The sequence below is a fragment of the Gopherus evgoodei genome, chromosome 3 (assembly GCF_007399415.2).
Source record: "Gopherus evgoodei ecotype Sinaloan lineage chromosome 3, rGopEvg1_v1.p, whole genome shotgun sequence".
Taxonomy (NCBI): Eukaryota; Metazoa; Chordata; order Testudines; family Testudinidae; genus Gopherus; species Gopherus evgoodei.
The window spans coordinates 204,289,456-204,311,875 of NC_044324.1; the positions used below are offsets into that span (position 1 = coordinate 204,289,456).

Consider the following 22,420-nt stretch of genomic DNA (forward strand, 5'->3'; position numbering starts at 1 on the left):
ATATGTATATAAATTCTTTATTTATCTATATTGCATATTAAATCATTTCCCTATGACAGTGTTCTTTTACTCAATTTTATTTGTATATTCAAAACTATAAGAAAACTATTTTTGAATGTGAAAGGTGTTCAGCTGGTATTGACAAGTATTTTAAAAAGTAGGAGTTATTAAATTACTTTTCCAGGGGAGCAATTTTTAAACATTCCCTTATCAAAATTTGCTGACATAGCAATTCACATGGTTTTTAAAAAGTCTATGTTATTTACATGACAATGCACTTAGTTAATTACACATGCACGGTATTTAGACACTTTCAAAATCACAGGCCTGGTCTACACTACGCGTTTATACCGATTTTAGCAGAGTTAAACCGATTTAACGCTGCACCCGTCCACACAAGGCCCTTTATATCGATATAAAGGGCTCTTTAAACCAGTTTCTGTACTCCTCCCCAACAAGAGGAGTAGCATTGAAATCGGTATTATCATATCAGATTAGGGTTAGTGTGGCCGCAAATCAATGGTATTGGCCTCGGAGCGGTATCCCACAGTGCACCACCGTGACTGCTCTGAACAGCAATCTGAACTCAGATGCAGTGGCCAGGTAAACAGGAAAAGCCCTGTGAACTTTTGAACTTCATTTCCTGTTTGGCCAGCATGGAGAGCTCACCAGCACAGGTGACCATGCAGAGCTCATCAGCACAGGTAACAATGCAGTCTCCTGAGAATCGAAAAAGAGCTCCAGCATGGACCGCACGGGAGGTACTGGATCTGATTGCTGTATGGGGAGAGGATTCTGTGCTAACAGAACTCCGTTTCAAAAGACGAAATGAAAAAACATTTGAAAAAATTTCCAAGGCCATGATGGAGAAAGGCCACCCCAGGGACTCAGTGCAGTGCAGAGTGAAAGTTAAGGAGCTCAGACAAGCCTAACAGAAAACCAAAGAAGCAAATGGAAGGCTCGGGGCAGGGATGAAAACATGCCACTTCTACGCTGAGCTGCATGCAATTCTAGGGGGTCCGCCACCACTATCCCTCCCCTGTCCGTGGATTCCAAGGTGGGAGTGGTAATCTCAGCCATGGCTGAGGATTCTGCAGACGGGGAAGACGGAGGAGGAGGAAGAGGAAGACGAGCTTGCAGAGAGCACACAGCACTCCGTTCTCCTCAACAGCCAGGAGCTTTTTCTCACCCAGACAGAATTATCCTTCCAGCCCTCCCAAGCCACTAGCCCAGACAATGAAGCCATGGAAGCGACCTCTGGTGAGTGTACCTTTGTAAATATAAAACATGGTTTAAAAGCAAGTGTTTTTTAATGATTGATTTGCCCTGAGGACTTGGGATGCATTTGCGGCCAGTACAGTTATTGGAAAAGTTTGTTAACATGTCTGGGGATGGAGCGGAAATCCTCCAGGGACATCTCCATGAAGCTCTCCTGGAGGTACTCCAAAAGCCTTTGCAGAAGGTTTCTGGGCAAGGCAGCCTTATTCCGTCCTCCATGGTAGGACACTTGACCACGCCATTCACGTAGCAAGTAATCTGGTATCATTGCATGACAAAGCCTAGCTGCATATGGTCCTGATGATTGCTGGCATTCAAGCAACATCCGTTCTTTATCTCACTGTGTTATCCTCAGTAGAGTGATATCATTCATGGTAACCTGGTTGAAATTCAGGAATTTAATCTAGAGGACAGAGATGGCCATTCCAACTGGGCTGTTTGCCTGTTGCTTAAAAGAAATCCTTCTCTGCAGGCAGCCAAGCGGGGAGAGTGGAGGGGGGGAATGGTGCTGAGCTTTTTTGCGTTTGGCTAGCAGGGATCTTCCCTGCTACCAGCCACACGGTGTGGGGCAAGGGAGGTGACTAGCAGTGATCTTCCATGATACCAGCCATGCGGTGGGGGGAGGGGTAAAGCGATCATTCCAGAGAATTGGATGGGGGGGTGGTTTCTGCTGCTGTATGTTAACAGGAAAGAAGCAGCACTGAACGGGATCTGCTTGGTATTTGGGAAAGGAGGGCATTGTGTACACGAAGGCTGCAGAAGCCGAAAGACCATGACTTACCCTGGCCGCATGCAAGCTGAATTCTGATGCCCGGACCTGCGTCTGTGAGATCTCTAACACCAGAGCCGCAGGCACTCAGTATTAAGATGCAAAATGTGATCTTGTAGTGAAATCACATGTGCTATGTAAGGTGAATAATGTTGTTCACCGTGAAAGAGTATAAAAGACGGTTACTCACCTTTGTAACTGTTGTTCTTCGAGATGTGTTGCTCACATCCATTCCAGTTAGGTGTGCGCGCCGCGCGTGCACGTTCGTCGGAAACTTTTTACCCTAGCAACTCCAGTGGGCCGGCAGGTCGCCCCCTGGAGTGGCGCCGCCATGGCGCCCAATATATATCCCTGCCGGCCCGCCCGCTCCTCAGTTCCTTCTTGCCGGCTACTCCGACAGTGGGGAAGGAGGGCGGGTGTGGAATGGATGTGAGCAACACATCTCGAAGAACAAGAGTTACAAAGGTGAGTAACCGTCTTTTCTTCTTCGAGTGATTGCTCACATCCATTCCAGTTAGGTGACTCCCAAGCCATACCTAGGCGGTGGGGTCGGAGTGAGAAGTCGCGGCATGGAGCACTGCAGTTCCGAAGGCCGCATCCTCCCTCGACTGCTGGACCAGGGCGTAGTGGGAAGCAAAGGTGTGGACCGATGACCAGGTCGCTGCCCGACAGATTTCCTGGATGGGCACACGGGCGAGGAAAGCCAGCGACGACGCCTGCGCCCTGGTAGAATGCGCAGTCACACAGCCCGTAGGGACATGGGCCAAGTCATAACAGGTCCTGATACAGGACGTAACCCAAGAGGATACCCTCTGGGAGGAGATAGGAAGCCCTTTCATACGATCTGCTACCGCCACGAAAAGCTGGGGGGATTTTCGGAAGGGCTTAGTCCTCTCTATGTAGAACGCGAGAGCCCTACGGACATCCAGCGAGTGGAGCTGCTGCTCCCTGCCTGAGGAGTGAGGTTTTGGGAAAAAAACCGGAAGGAAAATCTCTTGGTTGACGTGGAAGGCTGAGACCACCTTGGGCAGAAAAGCAGGGTGTGGTCTCAGCTGCACCTTGTCCTTGTGGAAGACCGTATATGGGGGGTCCACCACAAGAGCTCGGAGCTCCGACACCCGTCTAGCTGAGGTGATAGCCACTAGAAAGGCAGTTTTCCAAGAGAGGTAGAGCAGGGAGCAAGTAGCTAACGGCTCAAAGGGGGGCCCCATGAGCCGGGACAACACCAGGTTAAGATCCCAGGTTGGAGCAGGGGGATGGACGTTAGGGAATAAACGTTCCAGCCCTTTAAGGAATCTCGACACCGTCGGGTGAGAAAAAATGGAGCGACCGTCCGCACCCGGGTGAAAGGTGGAGATAGCTGCTAGGTGGACTCGCAACGACGATAAGGCCAGACCTTGCCCTTTGAGGGACCAAACGTAGTCTAAGATTTCGGTTATCGAAACTTCCATAGGGCGGAGATTTCTCTCTACGCACCAACAGGAGAAGCGCTTCCATTTCACCGAATATGTGGCTCTTGTGGACGGTTTCCTGCTGCTCAAGAGCACCTCTCTCACAGGCGTGGAGCAGCGCAGCTCGGAACCAGTCAGCCACGCAGGAGCCACGCCGCTAGGTGCAGCGACTGCAGGTCTGGGTGACAGAGGGTCCCGTGGTCCTGGGTAATCAGGTCCGGATGAAGGGGCAGGGGAACTGGGTCGGCTATGGCCAAGTCCAGCAGCATGGTGTACCAGTGCTGCCTGGGCCATGCCGGGGCCACCATGATCACGAGAGCCCTGTCTCTGCGCACCTTCAGGAGGACCTTGTGGACCAGAGGGAACGGGGGAAACGCATAGTACAGGTGGGTCGACCACTGGATGAGGAAGGCATCCGCTATCGACCCGGCTCCCTGCCCTGAAAGGAGCAGAACGCTTGGCACTTCCTGTTCCTCTTGGACGCGAAGAGGTCCACCCGGGGATAACCCCACCTCCGGAAAATGGAGAGAGCGACGTCCGGGCGAAGGGACCACTCGTGTGACAGGAAGGATCTGCTCAATCGATCCGCCAGTGTGTTCCGTACTCCGGGGAGGAAGGAAGCCCTGAGGTGAATGGAGTGGGCTACGCAAAAGTCCCAGAGTCGTATCGCCTCGTGGCACAGGGAGGAGGACCTGGTGCCGCCCTGCTTGTTGATATAGTACATGGTCGTCGTGTTGTCCATGAACACGGCGACACAACGACCCTGAAGCTGATGACAGAACGCTTGACAAGCAAGGCGGACCGCTCTCAACTCCCGCATGTTGATGTGTAGCCCCACCTCCTCCTGGGACCACAGGCCCTGTGTCCGCAGGGCCCCTAGGTGGGCCCCCCAGCCTAGATCTGAGGCATCCGTTGTCAGGGATACCGAGGGCTGAGAGGGGTGGAAGGGAAGACCCGCACATAATACGAACTGGTCTAACCACCAGCCGAGAGAATCTAAGACCTTCTGGGGGATTGTGACTAACATGTCTAACGGTTGCCTTGCCGGCCTGTAATGACTGATAAGCCACAGCTGGAGAGGCCTCATGTGGAGCCGAGCGTAGTCGGTCACAAAGGTGCACGCCGCTATGTGGCCTAACAGGGTTAGACATGTCCTCACTGACGTCAATGGGGCTGACCGCAAACGTTGAACGATCGCCGCCATGGTCTGGAACCGTTGCAGAGGCAGCGAGGCCCTGCCCACAGTGGCGTCCAGGACGGCCCCGATAAATTCCACCTTCTGCGTGGGCCTCAGGGTGGACTTGTCTGTGTTTATCAAGAGGCCCAGACTTGCAAACATGCCGGTGATCACGCGGACATGGCTGTTGACTTGCTGTTCCGACGTGCCCCGAATCAACCAGTCGTCCAGATAAGGGAACACGTGGACACGGTTGCGCCGAAGATGTGCCACGACAACTGCCATGCATTTTGTAAACACCCTCGGGGCCGTGGACAGGCCGAATGGGAGGACTGCAAATTGATAATGAAGAGCCCCCACAACGAAGCGGAGAAAGCGTCTGTGGCGCGGCCAAATGGCAATGTGGAAATACGCGTCCTGCATGTCGAGGGCGGCGTACCAGTCTCCCGGATCCAGGGATGGAATAATGGTCCCCAGGGATACCATGCGGAACTTCAACTTCACGAGGTATTTGTTGAGTTCTCGCAGGTCGAGGATAGGCCTGAGGCCCCCCTTGGCCTTGGGGATCAGAAAGTAGCGGGAATAAAACCCCTTGCCTTTCTCGTTTTCCGGAACCGCCTCTATAGCTCCTTTGCTGAGGAGCGTCTGCACCTCCTGCCGAAGGAATTGCTCGTGAGAGGGGTCCCTGAAGAGGGACGAGGAAGGAGGGCGGGAAGGAGGAAATGAAACAAACTGCAGGCGGTATCCCGTCTGCACCATGCTTAAGACCCAGCGGTCCGATGTTATTTGGGACCACGCCGGGAGGAAAAACGAAAGGCGGTTGGAAAACGGGGGGGAAGGATCCATAGGGGAAACTGTTACCGCGCCCTCGGGCGCACCTTCAAAATGAAGGCTTAGGACCAGGCGGGGGTTTTGAGGAGCCTTGGTTCTGCCCCCCTTGGTTCCCCGACTGCCTGCGCCTTCCGTTCCTGCCGCGGCGCCTGTAAAGGTCCTGCCGCTGGCGGAACTGGGAAAACGGCCTACGTTGTTGCTGTTGTTGCGACCTAAAGGGTCTACGCTGCGTCACGGGGGTGTGCATCCCGAGGGACCGCATAATGACCCGGTTGTCTTTTAGACTCTTGAGTCTGGGGTCTGTCTTATCAGAAAACAGGCCCTGGCCTTCGAAAGGAAGGTCCTGTATAGTATGCTGGAGCTCCGGCGGAAGGCCGGAAACCTGCAGCCAGGAGATGCGACGCATCGTAACTCCTGATGCGAGGGTACGGGCAGCCGAGTCCGCAGCGTCCAAGGAGGCTTGGAAGGCCGTGCGTGCGACCTTCTTGCCTTCGTCCAAGATGGCCGTAAACTCTTGGCGAGCATCCTGTGGCAGCAGCTCCTTAAATTTGTCCACTGCCACCCAGGAATTAAAGGCATATCTGCTCAGCAGGGCCTGCTGGTTGGAGACCCTGAGCTGCAGCGCCCCAGCCGAATACACCTTACGGCCAAGGAGGTCCATCCGCCTGGCTTCTCTGGATTTGGGGGCTGGAGCCTCCTGGCCGTGACGCTCCCTATTGTTCACTGATTGCACCACCAGTGAACCCGGAGTCGGGTGTACATGGAGATATTCGTATCCCCTAGAAGGGGCCATGTACTTCCTCTCGACTCCTTTCGCTGTCGGAGGGATGGAGGCCGGGGACTGCCAGATGGTATTGGCGTTGGCCTGGATGGTCCGTATGAAGGGCAGGGCGACCCTGGTGGGAGCATCAGAAGAGAGGATGGTTACAATTGGATCCTCTATCTCCGAGACCTCCTCTGCCTGCAGACTCAGATTTTGAGCCAATCGCCTGAGGAGGTCTTGGTGCGCCCTGAGATCCAGCGGGGGGGGACTGTTGGAGGAGGTACCCGCCACCGCCTCATCCGGGGAGGAGGATGATGAGACCCCAGGCACGAGAGTGTCTAACTGAGGGTCTTCCTCAGCCCTCGCCTCTGCCTCCGGAGCCGCAGCGGAGTCCTGCTGCTTGGACCCTTCCTCCCCTTCCAGGGAGGGAGGGGGGCGAGACAACGAGGCTTCAGGGGCCCTACGCTCCGCAGTCGCCGGTCTAGCAGGGAGCTGCTGGGGGCCCTGGGCCTGATGGTATGCCCAGGGTGTCCAGAATCCCCACTGTTGTGGGCCTTGGTCCTGCGGCGGCGGATCACCGAACAGCGCCGCCTGCCGGTCGGTGCCCAGCGCATACCCGCTGTCCGTCTGGGAGGATACGGACGGCTGTCTCGAGGGCCATGGTGGGGCCGACCCTGGATGGTAAGGGTCTGCGCGGGCCGGCACGGAGGATCGTCTCGGTGCCGGGGACCGGTGCCGGGAGTCATATCGGTGCCGGGATCGGGACCGGGATCTGTCACGGTGCCGGGATCCTGATCGGTACCGGGCGCCGCTTCGGTGCCGGGACCTGCCACCAGCTCGGTGCCGGGAGGTCGACCGGGACCTACCACCAGCTCGGTGCCGGGAGGTCGACCGAGACCGGGACCTGCCACCAGCTCGGTGCCGGGAGGTCGACCGGTGCGGCGAGTAGCGTCGGGACCTGCTCCTGGAATCGCGGTGCCGGTGTCGACGACTGGAGCCTGACCGCGACCGTCTCGATGCCGACCGGTGCAGCGAGTGCGACCGGTACCGCTGAGGGGAGCGGTGCCGGGACTGCGAGCGGCGTCGGGATCTGGAGCGCCCAAGACGTCGGGACCTGGATCGTGAACGACTGTCTCTGGGCGGTGCCGACATCATGGGCTTGCCTCTGGACACGACCCGCACCGGAGGTACCGGGGGTGGCAGCCGAGTGGGCTCAGTCAGGGCAATAAGGTCCCGAGCCGAGGCGAAGGTCTCCGGTGTGGATGGGACCACTATCTCAACCCCAGATCTCATGGGGGAGCTCGGCGGCACCGGACTCAACGGACCCGCCGGGCCCGGAGTCAACGGTGCTGACGGTGCCGGCGGCACCGCGGCCGATGTCGAGGCCGGGCGCTCTAGCCGGGTCTGCCTGGCCGGAGTATCAGACTTCGACGGCCTTGGCTCTGACTCCAGTGCCGGAGAGGGTCGGTGCCGAGAAGTCTTCTCGGTGCCGGAGCGATCCGGTGCCGGTGCCGATACCACGGCCTGCGAAGCCGTCGGGTCAAGTGCCGCCTCCATTAGGAGAGTTCGGAGCCTTTGATCCCTCTCCTTCTTTGTCCTCGGCTTAAAAGCCTTACAGATGCGGCACTTGTCGGATCTGTGCGATTCCCCGAGGCACTTCAGGCACGCTTCGTGGGGATCGCTGGTAGGCATGGGCTTCTTGCAGGCCGCACACTGCTTGAAGCCCAGCGAAACAGGCATGAGCCTGGCGCCGGGTGCTGGGAAGGGCTAAGCCCCCGGCGAAGAACTACTTAACAACTATTTAACTTAACTATCTACTTAACAAACTAATTAACAACTATAATGGAACTAGAGATGAGCGATAGATAAACGATAGATAACTAGGAGAGCTAGGGACGTGGAGGACAGCTATGCCGCGCTCCACAGTTCCAACGACCGACACGGCGGTAAGAAGGAACTGAGGAGCGGGCGGGCCGGCAGGGATATATATTGGGCGCCATGGCGGCGCCACTCCAGGGGGCGACCTGCCGGCCCACTGGAGTTGCTAGGGTAAAAAGTTTCCGACGAACGTGCACGCGCGGCGCGCACACCTAACTGGAATGGATGTGAGCAATCACTCGAAGAAGAAGCATTGTTCTGTAAAATGTATCTTTTTAAATACTTCTCTCCCTTTTTTCCCTCCCTCATGCAGCTGCAAATTTTTCAAGCCTCCCTACTCCATCCCGAAGGCTATCTCAGATAAGGCGGAGGAAAAAAAAAGGCGAGAGACGAAATGTTCTCGGAAATCATGGAAGTAACCCGCAATGAAAGAGCTCATCTGAATGAGTGGAAGGACATGGCATCAAATTACAGGAAAGATGCCAGTGAACGTGAGGACAGAAGGGATGCTTGAGATGAGAGGTGGCGTCAGGAAGATCAGAGGTGTAAGCAGGAAGATATGCAGTGGTGGGATGCAACGCTGGGGCTGCTGCGTGATCAAACTGACATCCTCCGACGTCTGGTGGAGCTTCAGGAACAGCAGCAGGGTCACAGAGTGCCGCTGCAGCCCCTGTGTAACCACCCTCACCACTCACCATGTTCCATATCTTCCTCACCCAGACGTGTAAGAACGCATGGGGGAAGGCTTTGTGCACCCGCCCACTCCACCCCCATGGACAGCCCAACCAAAAGGCTGTCATTACTTTGAAATATTTTTAGTGGCCTTTTCTTTCCCTCCTATCCTCCTCCCAAACCACAGCCGGGATACCTTGTCAGTTCTCTCCCTCTTTTTATAATTAATAAATAAATAATACATTATTTTTAAACAATAGTGACTTTATTTCCTTAAGCAAGCTGTAATCGAAGAAGGAGGGTGGGTTGCTTACAGGGAATGAGTCAATCAAGTAGGGGTTCATCAAGGAGAAACAAACACAACAGTCACACCGTACCCTGGCCCGTGATGAAACTCGTTTTCAAAGCTTCTCTGATGCGCACCGCTTCCTGGTGTGCTCTTCTAATCACCCTGGTGTCTGGCTATGCGTAATCAGCGGCCAGCTGATTTGCCTCAGCCTTGCACCCCACCATAAAGGTCTCCCCCTTACTCTCACAGAGATTGTGGAGCACACAGCAAGCAGCAATAACAATGGGGACATTGGTTTGGCTGAGGTCTGAGCAAGTCAGTAATGTGCACCAGCACGCCTTTAAACGGCCAAATGCACATTCTACCACCATTCTGCACTTGCTCAGCCTGTAGCTGAACAGCTCCTGACTACTGTCCAGGCTGCCTGTGTATGGCTTCATGAGCCATGGCATCAAGGGGTAGGCTGGGTCACCCAGGATAACTACAGGCATTTCAACATCCCCAACCGTTATTTTCTGGTCTGGGAAGTAATTCCCTTGCTGCAGCCATTTAAACAGAGTAGTGCTCCTGAAGACGTGAGAGTCATGAACCCTTCCTGGCCATCCCACGTGGATGCTGGTGAAACGTCCCTTGTGATCCACCAGTGCTTGCAGCACCATTGAAAAGTACCCCTTGCGGATTACGTACTGGGTGCCCTGGTGCTCCGGTGCCAAGAAAGGGATATGGGTTCCATCTATCACCTCCCCAGAGTTAGGGAATCCCATTGCAGCAAAGCCATCCACTATGACCTGCACGTTTCCCAGAGTCACAACCTTTCCTAACAGCAGCTTAATGATTGCTTTGGCTACTTGCATCACACCAGCCCCACAGTAGATTTGCCCACTCCAAATTGATTCCCGATTGACCAGTAGCTGTCAGGCATTGCAAGCTTCCAGAGGGCTATTGCCACTCGCTTCTCAACTGTGAGGGCGGCTCTCATCTTGGTATTATGGCATTTCAGGGCAGGGGAAAGCAAGTCACAAAGTTCCATGAAAGTGCCCTTACGCATGCGAAAGTTTCACAGCCACTGCGAATCGTCCCAAACCTGCAAAACTATGCGGTCCCACCAGTCCGTGCTTGTTTCCCAGGCCCAAAATCGGCATTCAATGGCGAGAGCCTGCCCCATTACCAGCAGGATCTCCAGAGCGCAGGGGCTGGCGGTTTGAGAGAATTCTGTGTCCATGTCCTCATCACTCTTGTCGCCGCTCTGCCGTAGCCGCCTGCTCCTCGCCTGGCTTTGCAGGTCCTGGTTCAGCATGGACTGCACGAGAATGCGCGGGGTCTTTACAACATCCACGATTGCGGTCTTGATCTGAGCAGGGTCCATGCTTGCTGTGCTATGGCGTTTGCACAGTTCACCCAAGAACAAAGGCGCGAAACGGTTATCTGCTGCTTTCACGGAGGGAGGGGTGAGGCTGTACCCAGAACCACCCGCGACAATGTTTTTTGCCCCATCAGGCACTGGGATCTCAACCCAGAATTCCAAGGGGCGGGGGAGACTGCGGGAACTATGGGATAGCTACGGGATAGCTACCCATCGTGCAACGCTCTGGAAATTGACGCTAGCCTCAGTACATGGACGCAGACTGCCGAATTAATGTGCTTAGTGTGGCCGAATGCATTCGACTTTATACAATCTGTTTTACAAAACCAGTTTAAGTAAAATTGGAATAATCCCGTAGTGTAGACATATTCACATTTTAGTTTCATCCATGACAGAATGGATCTCTGCCAACAGCCAATCAAAAAAATAAACTGTCAAATAGATCGAGACAAGGGGATTGAATTTTCCAAACTAAAAACTGAGTTCCCCCCGAAGTCTGGAAACGAACACATATATCCTTGTTCCTCCCACACAAGCAGATGGACCAATTTGTTTGGCAAGGTTTTGGCATCAGGATCAATGTGTGATAATTTTGGTGTTCAGAGCACAGACTGTAGTTGATGTGCTGTTGGGGTAAAATCCTGTTCCCTGCACACAACCCAGGTAACAGGGTTGTGCACAGGAGTGGGCTACAGGAATCTGGGTGAAAGGCACTCATGGCCTGTACTACAGCCTCAGCATCTCCAGTTCTGATGATCACCCAGAGTAAGGAAACAAGAGTCCATAGGCTCAAAGAGAAGGGAGGCAGAGTCCGCACAGCATGGAGCTGAGCCCGTAAGTAAAGCTTAATTTCCTAGCGCTGGTTGTCAATTCCCTAATTATTCTGAAAAACTCAATCACTAATGATGAGCCTCAACAGACCTTCACCACCAAAACCTATTTTTTATGAGTGTTCAGTGCCCCAGCCAGAGCTCTCACACCCCCCACACTCCAACACTCAGTTCCAGCCGAGACTCCTCCTGCCCTCCAAACCACTCAGCCCCAGCCCAGTGCACCCCGATCCCCTCATCCCCAGCCCCAACCCAAAGTATGCACCCCCCAGCCAGAGCCCTCACACACCCCCTGCCCCATCCCAGAGCCCCCTCCCACACTCAAACCCTCAGCCCGGAGCCCCCTCCTGCACCCCAAACCCCTCATCCCTGGCACCACCCCAGGGCCCTCATCCCTTCTCATATCCCAACCCACTGCTTCAGCCTTGAGCACCCTCCCGCACTCTGAACTCCTCATTTCTGGCCCTACCCCGGAGCCTACACGCCCTGCTGGAACCCTCACTCCATCCCCCTGACCCAGCCTGGTGAGAATGAGCAAGTGACTGAGGGTGGGGAGAGCAAGTGACAGAGGGAGGGGGGATGGAATGAGTGCGGGGCGGGCCCTCAAGGGAGGGGTGAGGCGGGGGGCAGGGCAATGGCATTCAGTTTTGTGTGAGTAGAAGTTGGCAACCCTAATCAGCCAGTATTCTTTCCATAAAACAGGGCCCTCAGGCCCTGTGGAAGATCAATGTGACAAGATATCTGAAACTGCTAGGAGAGGGATGAAAACTAAACAGTTTTAAATATCAAGATTGGCTGGGGCAGTTTCATGCAACCAGGAGCTATCCTGCTTCCTCCAGGTTTGCTTTTCAAAAACACTTTGGAGTCCAGGGAGGACACTAAGGCATAAATGACAGTCCCCATCCACCAAAGGAAAAAACATCCATTGCTCAAGCTCCATTCTCATTGATCAATTTCAAACAACAGCACTACTTTCAAAGCCTCCTGACCACACTCCGATCCAAGTATCCTCAGGTGCTCAATGTAAATGACCATAGTTCCATTGTTCACACAGCTCAAGATCTGACCAAAGGCATCAACTCTATTATCAATGAAATAACTTCCATTGGCTGTATGATTTTATTCCTTGAGAAACAGGTGGTGGGACTTGATCTGAGCTGCAAGAGATCTCTGCTGTAGATCATGAAGAGTGCTCAAACGTTTTAATACTTGTGAAGCTATCAAGTAATTAATTTTCCCCTCAGCCCAGTCTCTTGTAGCAAGATGTCATCTCAAAAGAGCACCTACTAGCCAGTCTTTAAAATAGGGGCAAATATAGATATGTCACTGATGCAGGGACAATAAATAAACTTTCAGTAAATCCTGGGAACCGATAAAAGCGTAAAGAGTACATGAGTACTAATAAAGAGCTGTACCAAGAAATCTTTGATGGAATTCCACATTAAGATATGTCTTAAATAAACATTCACAAAAGAAATCATCAGGTCCCATTAATGTTAAATTGCTGCTCAGAAACTCAATACTTAAACATTTATCCTCCTTAGAAAAAGTTGGATAAAAATTTATCTTTTTTTCAAATTAAAAAAAGGGTTATTTTATTTAAATAGGATTTTTTAAATTAAATAGATACTTATTTTTAAAAATAAGCCTATTTAAAATTAAATTTGAAATTATAACATATAAATGTACTATAATCTATTACATTAGATTAAATTTATTACATTAAATAAAAATAATATTAAGCAGTGTATGTTTGCGGCTGAAATTTTAATGAAAATCAAACACTAACCCACTGAGTTCATAGAATATCAGGGCTAGAAGGGACCTCAGGAGATTATCTAATCCAACCACCTACTCAAAGCAGGACTAATCATCAGACAGATTTTTGCTCCTAATCTCTCAGTTGCCCTCTCAAGGATAGAACTCACAACCCTCGGTTTAGCAGGGCAATGCTCAAACTCCTGAGCTATCCCTCCCTCATTCTGGTCCATTACATGACACCAAAATTTGCTGTGGGGCTAACACAGCTTCTCACAACAGTAGCCTCTTCTGAAGGTTCAGAAAAAATATTTTCTTCATTTCAGTTTATTCAGCTAGTTCAGTTCAATGCCTAATTCATTCAAAGTTAAGAAACTAACCGGGAGTTGAAAAAGGAAGAAAGCTTATTTTCCTCCTCCAATGTATGAATAAAAGCTTAATGTGAGAGGATGAGACCTACTAGTTTAAAAACTTCAAGGACAACAATGACCAGAAACAATCAATTCAAGTACAGATAACACTTCACTTAATAAATCATCAGATGAGGACGATGAGAAGGCAAGGGCAGGAGCAGAGGTTGGCACCGCCTCCTCTGGAAGGGTGACCTTCACTGCAGCTGGAGAAGGCTTGCAGGCAGCTCACTCAGACCCTGCGTCTCAATCTGGGGGTGGTCAAGAAACAGAGGTTGACCTCCTCTCTGATGCCCCTGACACAGAGCATTGCATGAGGGTCCCTGGCGCCTGCAGAAACCCACATGAGTTCCAGAACTGCCATGGGGTAGGCCTTTGGACTTGGGGCCAGGCACAGGCCGATGGTAGTGGGGAGCCCCCCGATGCTTGATCGGGCACATCTGGCCCAAGTGACTCGGTACCTCTGAGGAGGAAAAGGAATGGTGTTATCTTGGGGACCACTGCAATGCCGATGAGGCCTCAGAGTACTCTTCCTGCCTGTTTCCATGACGCTCATGGTGGGGGAGAGGGATGGTACCAGACTTTGAGGTCCTGGCATCTGCTTGGGGCCGGTGGCGGAGCTAGGCAGATCAGCGACGGTTATCAGCAAGGAACCGCAGCAGCAAAAGGAGCAGAATGCGGGGCCGCCAGCAGGTCCCATGCCAGCAGCTCCTCTGGCGTGACTATACCGCCCCCAGTCCCCAGCCCTGTCCTCCAGTGGGGCTGTTCAGACCCCAGACAGGAGAAATGAGACGCAGCGTCACAGCTGTGTGGAAGGGCTGGGGGTGGGGTGGGTACAGCCCCACTGGAGAAGCTGCCACTGTTGTGGTTTCCTTCTAAATGTGCTCCCCCAGAGGCATCTGGGGAGGGGCACGTGACCCTTCTTGCCCCTTCCAGGCGTTGCCTTTGCGGGGATCAGCCGCATCGTGGCTCAACTGGGGTCCTGTGCCCTGGGGAGCAATGTCTCCTAACCAGAGACTGCTGACGTTCTGGGTACCAGTGGTGCACCATCCCCCTGTGCCGACCATTGGACAACCAGCGCCATCCCACAGGGGACTGACTGGTACCAAGAGTCCCACAAATGATGTCAGGAACTCAAGTCGGTCTCAGCAGGTTGGAAGCGCATTCCCGGGGATCGTCACTTCGATGCCAACCACCGCAGTGCCGGAGAGCGACGCTACACCAAAGGGGACCGTGATATGGGTCCCAGTGCTGGCTTCCCCCTGGAGGCAACCACATCTGGACAAGGGGTTGGGGGCCCTGGCAAAGAATGTCTTTTGCAGCCTGGAAAGCCTCCGGGGTAGACAGGACTTCCAGGTGCTGGGTGACCTCTGTCACTACCTGAGGTGGGTCCCTAGGAGGGCTGGCTGGCCTGGCCGGCGACGTCAGGACCTAACTGTTAAGAAAACAAAAGAACTACTTATCTAACTATTTACAATACTAAGCGAAACCACTGGTAAGGAAGCACTTGCTGAAGCAAGGAGATGTTCCAGCATGGTCACTGGCAGAAAGAAGGAACTGAGGGTGGGGGGAAATCCAGCAGCACTCCTTACACTGCAGCATGTGCATACCACTCCAGAGGATGCCAGAGCCGGTCTGTTACGGATATCACAGGGAAAACTTTTAGCCCCAGTGCATGTGGCGATCGCACACACCTAAAATGGAATGGACATAAGCAAACACTCAAAGAACTATTGTGTTCCAATGTCTCGAGTATTTATAGACACCAATCTCCCAAACTTTATTCTAAATACATGTATGATAACATGTCTGCAAGTCAGGATAAATTACAAAATAATAAATATCTGAGGGCTACAGAAATACATTGTACAACTTACTCAATGTTCCCAGAATATCCATATTTCATAATTCTTTAGTGTTCAAAGAACTCTTGTCAATTTGCTAAGAATCTCAAGAATCTTGAATACGGCATACAGATGTGGTCTCATCTCAAAAAAGATATACTGGTATTAGAAAAGGTTCAGAGAAGGGCAACTAAAATGATTAGGGCTTTGGAACAGGTCACATATAAGGAGAGATTAAAGAAGCTAGGCCTTTTCAGCTTGGGAAAGAGGAGATAAGGGGGGATACAATAGAGGTATATAAAATCATGAGTGATGTGGAGAAAGTGAATAAGGAAAAGTTATTTATGTGCTCCCATACTATAAGAACTAGGGGCCACCAAATGAAATTAATGGGCAGCAGGTTTAAAACAAATAAAAGGAAGTTCTTCACACAGTGCACAGTCAACCTGTGGAACTCCCTGCCTGAGGAGGTTGTGAAGGCTAGGACTACAACAAGATTTAAAAGAGAACTAGATAAATTCATGGAGGTTAAGTCAATTAATGGCTATTAGCCAGGATGGGTAAGGAATGGTGCCCCTAGCTTCTGTTTGTCAGAGGGTGGAGATGGGTGGCAGGAGAGAGATCACTTGATCATTACCTGTTAGGTTCACTCCCTCCGGGGCACCTGGCACTGGCCACTGTCTTTAGACAGGATACTGGGCTGGACTGACCTTTGGTCTGACCCAGCATGGCCATTCTTATGTTCTCATGTTATGTTCTGTTATGATTTACTCTGATTGTACTACCACTAAATTTTGTTAGAGAGATATGGAAGGAATTCCTGAAGAAAGCAATTTTAGTGGTGTCTTAGGGTAGCTCCTGCAAAGCGTTGAGCACCTTCAACACTAATTGACTTCAATGGGAGTTAAGGTGCTTAGCATGTTACAAGATCAAAACATTAATACCTGGAAATATGAAGCATATAAATATGATTCTAGCTGTGTGTTTTGAAGAGGAGTGAGGTTACAACTGAGAGGAAAATATCCCAGTAACAGAGTTAAGAGCATCTGGTGCTAAGGAGAAAAACAGGTTTATAATAAATGTCATCTATTCAGTTATCCCTCTTCTGTAATCCAAGAAAACAGAGGATTTCTGTAAATTCTAAGAGAAGAATGATTGTCTGGCTAAGCTAGGAGGAAGACAGGAGACACTGGATGTAGTTTAATTAGGCCACAACTTTAGCTGTGTACCCAGGAGATAAAAGTATGCATTGCAGTATTTCCATAATCATTTCAATATATACCCAGGACATTTACATCAGCCCTTACCCATCCTGGTTCCCAGCCAAGCCACTGCCGGGACCTCACCATCCCCCCCACTCAAATGAGGGTTAATGCGGGACTATAAAGGAAGGGGAGGCTTCCTACCATACCAGTCATAGGAGCCCTGAACCCCCTCTATTTCCACTCCTTTAAAGAATAATTCCTTTAAATCCTTTACCAATCCATTTTATCTTATCATTGTATTCCTACCCTATGGAATAGCTGCACTAGACACCTGCCCCTAATTTACATAATGAGTTGCAACATCATGGCCTAAGTCGCATATCCCGTTCACTCCAATTACGCCCCTCTGAACCCACTGGGGGAAGGCAAAAAACCCCACTTCATTTTGGCCAATCTGGCAAGAAGAATAAAATTCTTTCCCAGCCCCCACCAACACCCGAGAAAGGAGCAACTATCATAACGCCCACAGCAGATCCTGACAAAACCCAGTATTTAACTACTTCCATAGGTGGGACGGTGGGTGCTGCTTCACCTGGCCCAGGTAAGAAAAGGGCTTTTCCTGCACTGGCATGGACCTACATATAGTCTCCCCGCCTCAGTCACCTGTTGGTGGTGGGGGGAATCAGTATCCCCACGCTGACCTGTTCAGCCCCTGCAGCAGAAAGTCATTCTCTGGCTCCCTAGCCCTTAAACAGCCCTTACACACCATTTCCAACAAGCCAGACATCGGTCCCTACCACTTAATGTGTAGCAAGGTCATTGGATAAACTTCTCAAAAGATTATCTGACTATAATACTATTTAAAATTAAAATTGATAACCATATTTGGTACTTCAGCTCTTTTCTGTATTAGCTACTGACTTTCTTTATCAGTGACCTGTACTGTTTCAAAGTTGAACTTAAGTTTATTTTAGTAATATTTAAAAAATTAGGAAAGAAAACGGCCAGAAAGACTGATTATGCCCATCCCCTCCTTGATTCACTTTAACAAGTACTTGTTATACAAGAATTTTTCAAGTCATAAACAATTTTAATCTATTAAGTATAAATCCTTTTGCAATGTTTATATTACACTGGATATACATGAAATGGGGTACTTTTATTTCAAATTATTAGAAAAAATCCACAGACAAGGATTCATTGTTTGGGAAGTCGCACAGAATACTTTGTATGTGAGGAACCTCCTTTATATACAAGGTTCTCTTCATATTTTTGGGACTCCTCACAAGTACAGGTATGAGCCACAGTTTGTACACTGATTCTGTGCTTTCACCAGCTGTATCGGGGTAGGCAACCTATGGCACGTGTGCCAAATGCAGCACGCAAGCTGATTTTCACTGGCACTCAGACTGTCTGGGTCCTGGCCACTGGTCCAGGGGCTCTGCATTTTAATTTAATTTTAAATTAAACATTTTAAAAACCTTATTTTCTTTACATACAACAATAGTTTAGTTATATATTATAGATTTATAGAAAGAGACCTTCTAAAAAGGTTAAAATGTATTATTGGCACGCAAAACCTTAAATTAGAGTGAATAAATGAAGACTCGGCCACCACTTCTGAAAGTTTGCCAACCTCTGAGCTATATAATCAGCTGAATGGCCTTTCCACATATTTCACTGACACAAAAAGGTACAACCATCCACATCAAAATGGATGGTCTATATTTTGGAATTTACTATGTTAACTCTACAGTGAAAATTATTTTATATGATGCTAATAGTCTACTTTAACTACAGTTAAATAAGATATCTTTTTCCAGGTATTTTATTTTTTTCTTTACTCTTTACTCCATTAATCTGAGTGGGGTTACACTGATAAGTACCAGAGAAAAGTCATTGTCTGTAGCACATAAACTGAATTTCTCTCCATTTGCTACAGTCCTAGTGTAAACAAACTCTCCCTAAATATAACATTTGTCAAATGAGGATAACAACACTTCCCACTTTATGGTGTTTTATGGAAGATTAGTTCATTAAATGAATGTGAGGTTCTCATATGCTTCACAGATAAGCATCATAGAATAGCCTATAAATATATAATAAATGAAAAAACAGTGAAAGGTCTGAAGTAAGTGCCTAATTATCATGATAACTGTTCTTTCTATTTTCTATTCTGGGTTTCTTTTGTGTGTATATTTATTTATTTTGTAAGTACAAGGAGTAAGTTTGCCATTGACTCATTCTGTCTTCTATCATGGTATAGGAGTTCCCTAGGATTCACATCAGTCCACTGCTTTTCACTATTTATTTACTATCTGCAGGAATTTTCTTCCAGACCAAGGGCCCAAAGTTTCACTTTTGTCTGGAAATAATACAAATTTAATTCTCATTCTCTCCAAAATGATTGTCTGATATTCAACTAGAAGACATCCTATCATTCTTTCCCAGTTTCAAATGACCACTATCTTGAACTTAACGTAGAAAAAAATGTTGCAATGATAGTCCTTAACATAAACTGAACAAATTCACTTTATCCATTATACCTATTATCATGTTTCAAAACACTTACCAGACAACTTTTATCAACCAGACACTCTAAACATGAGATCATTCCATTGAGCACAAATAAAGGTTAACGCAAAACTGTAACGCTGTATTTCTGATATACATATTTTCTTCTACAGTTCTCTTTTGTTTCTAGTTGCTGAAATCTGACAGTGCAATTCTGATTATATAAACTTGTTGGGAGACACCAATACACTTCAGATAACTGGAGGACATTTACCACTTCTTTCCTTAGGATGTTGCATGTCGCTAATATTTATAAAATATCTTGAAAACTTAAAGCACTATATAAATGTTAAAGTATTATGATTATCACTAGAATACCTCTTAATCCTAGAACTCTCTTCCAGACCATTCCGCACTCTGACTCTCAATCTATTTTCAAAGTTAGATCGAAAAGGGTTTATTTTTAATCTAATTTTTAACTAAACTGCAAGGAGGTGTGTACCAATAATTGGTATTTCATTTCTTCTACAATGCTTTACAAATCTAGAGGCGTTCTATGATTATGTAATATCATTACAGTTCAGGCAAGATTAATAAAATAATAGCTCAATTTCCAGTACAAATTCACATGTAACATCTTAAAAAAATACCTCTTCAGCTTTCACCATTTCATGCTAATAAGTCAAAAGTATGAGTTAAAGACACTTAGATCGCACACTACAAACAAACAAACAAACAAACATTAAACAAAAAATAAGAGTGACCAGGGACTTAATGCAAAACATTACTCCTTTTGGTAAAGTATCAGAGGTGTGGCCGTGTTAGTCTGGATCTGTAAAAGCAGCGAAGAGTCCTGTGGCACCTTATAGACTAACAGACGTATTGGAACATGAGCTTTATTGGGTGAATACCCACTTCGTCATGACATGCATCCGACGAAGTGGGTATTCACAAACGAAAGCTCATGCTCCAATACGTCTGTTAGTCTATAAGGTGCCACAGGACCCTTTTGGTAAAGATTCTGGAGAATTATTCTCCCCATAATACACAAATAACTGTACAAACTACGGTATTCTACAAATGACATGTTTACAACAACGGAACTTGGGAAGAATAAGGCATATCAGCAATGTTTTTAGGATTTAGCATTTGGGATGGCAGATGAACAGCAAAGACTTAAACACAAAGAGCTTGACTTTCACCAACTGGAAGCATTTTTAAAAGTCTTGATTAAATATTGTGGCTACTGTGAAAGCGGCGAACTCCTTAAATGTCATGGAACTCTACTCACAACATGTTTGAATCAAAGAGTTTTATCCATTTTGAACAGAAACTGAACAGAACAGAAACTGCTCTCCCTTTTGACTTCTCCCAGAAGAACACAAATAAATCAGATAAATTTCAAGAGAGCTTGATTTTGTCCACGTAACAAATCAAAGCTCTTCTGATATTTAATTTGTACAGTCTAGCTTCTGTAGGCATTCTATGAGACTTGAGGGGAAAGAATGCTCAGATGAAACTCAGAAATGTATCATACACTACATGTTGTCTGTGAAAAGTACAACAGGAGGGCCTAGTAGGAAAGCTTGGATTTCACATGCTATCATAGATCAGACAGTTCCTTGAATATGACGCTGAAAAGCTGAAATAGCCACTAAACAGGGCCGGCTCCAGGGTTTTTGCTGATCGCAATCAGTGGCAGCTCCACCGCGCCACTCTCTTCTTTGGCGGCAATTCAGCGGCAGGTCCTTCCTTCCGAGAGGGATCGAGAGACCTGCTGCTGAATTGCCGCCAAAGACCCCGACGTGCTGCCCCTTCACCCTGGCCGCCCCAAGCACCTGCTTGCTGGGATCGTGCCTGGAGCCGGCCCTGCCACTAAAGGCAACTTAATTATAGGAAGAGACAATCGTGAGACTATTATCTCTAGGTATATGATCTAGGATCAGAAGCTAAGTTCCAAGCTGCGTGACTGCACAGCATGCTATCAAGGGCCACAAAGATGGGGAGAGGTGCCACTCCCCTGGCCCTGAGAGGGAGTAAACAACATTTCCTTTTTACTTTTTCCACAACAGTCATGATTTTATAGACCTCAATCATATACCCCCTTAGTCTTCTCTTTTCCAAGCTGAGACGTCCCAGTCTTATTAATCTCTCCTCATATGGAAGCTGTTCCAGGCCCCTAATCATTTCTGTTGTCCTTGTCTGAACCTTTTCCAATTCCAATATAACTTTTTTGAGATGAATTTCATCTGCTATTTTGTTGCTCAATCACTAAGCTTTGTGAGATCCCTTTGTAACTCTTTGCAGTCTGATTGGGACTTAACTTACTTGATCAGTTTTGTATCATCTGCAAATTTTGCTACCTCACTGTTTACCCCTTTTTCCAGATAATTTATGACTATGCTGAATAGCACTGGTATCAGTACAGATCCCTGGGGGACATCACTATTTACTTCTTCATTCTGAAAACTAACCATTTATTCCCACCCTTTGTTTACCCTATCTTTTAACCAGTTGCTGATCCATGAGAGGACTTTCCCTCTTATCCCAGGACAGCTCATTTTGCTTAAGAGCTTTTGGTATCAGACCTTTTCAAAGTCTTTCTGAAAATCACCCTTGTCCACATGTCTGTTGATCCCCTCAAAGAGTTCTAGTTACAATCATATACTTTCCTGAACAATGCCTCATGAGCTCCAACAAGACCTCTCTCACAACCATTGAACTCTCAAAACCTTCTGGTATCAAAGACCCATAGTCTATGCAATCAGGTTATTTTCCATTTGAAAGGGCAGTCTGACAAGACCAGAGAACAAAAGAGGGGCTCTTGTGACATTGCTATAAAATCAGTTTACCACACCTGGGGAGCCCACTCAATTAAATTCTCCTTGACTGCCTGCCAAGTGACAAGCAAAAGGAAATATCTTTCTGGATACACCATTCCCACACAATGACAGTGCTCCAGAGGAGAAAAGAGAAACTTTCCCCTTGCTAGTTAAAATGGCACTTTCAGCATTACCATCATCTATGGAAACTTTGATCATTTTCCCACTGATTGATGGCAAAGTTCTGAGGACCAGCATTCCAAGCTACTCATATAAAGTCTGGTCTCTTTCAGCTTCAATAACCTATGTACTCTAAAGTGACCCAGATGGCTTTCCCATCCTTAACTCTACTAAATCTGTCTCTAACATAAAAGCCAAGAATGGCTAAAATAATGGCATCCCTGTGAGCACGTTGTGAAACAGAGACCACTTACTCAATGAAATTGTGACAGACCCCAGGAAAACTGCAACTTGACATTGTAAACAGCTGATCAACACAACATGCTAAGTCAGCACCAATCCTTTAACCCTGAAAAGAGAGTCAAAAAGATACAAGAGTCTGAGAA

At 48.5% G+C, this 22,420-nt stretch overlaps 1 protein-coding gene across 1 annotated transcript in view; it reads right to left on the reverse strand.

The window, feature by feature from the left end:
- The window catches only part of USP34 (ubiquitin specific peptidase 34), a 311,265-nt gene that overhangs the window by 213,018 nt on the left and 75,827 nt on the right, over window positions 1-22,420 (reverse strand).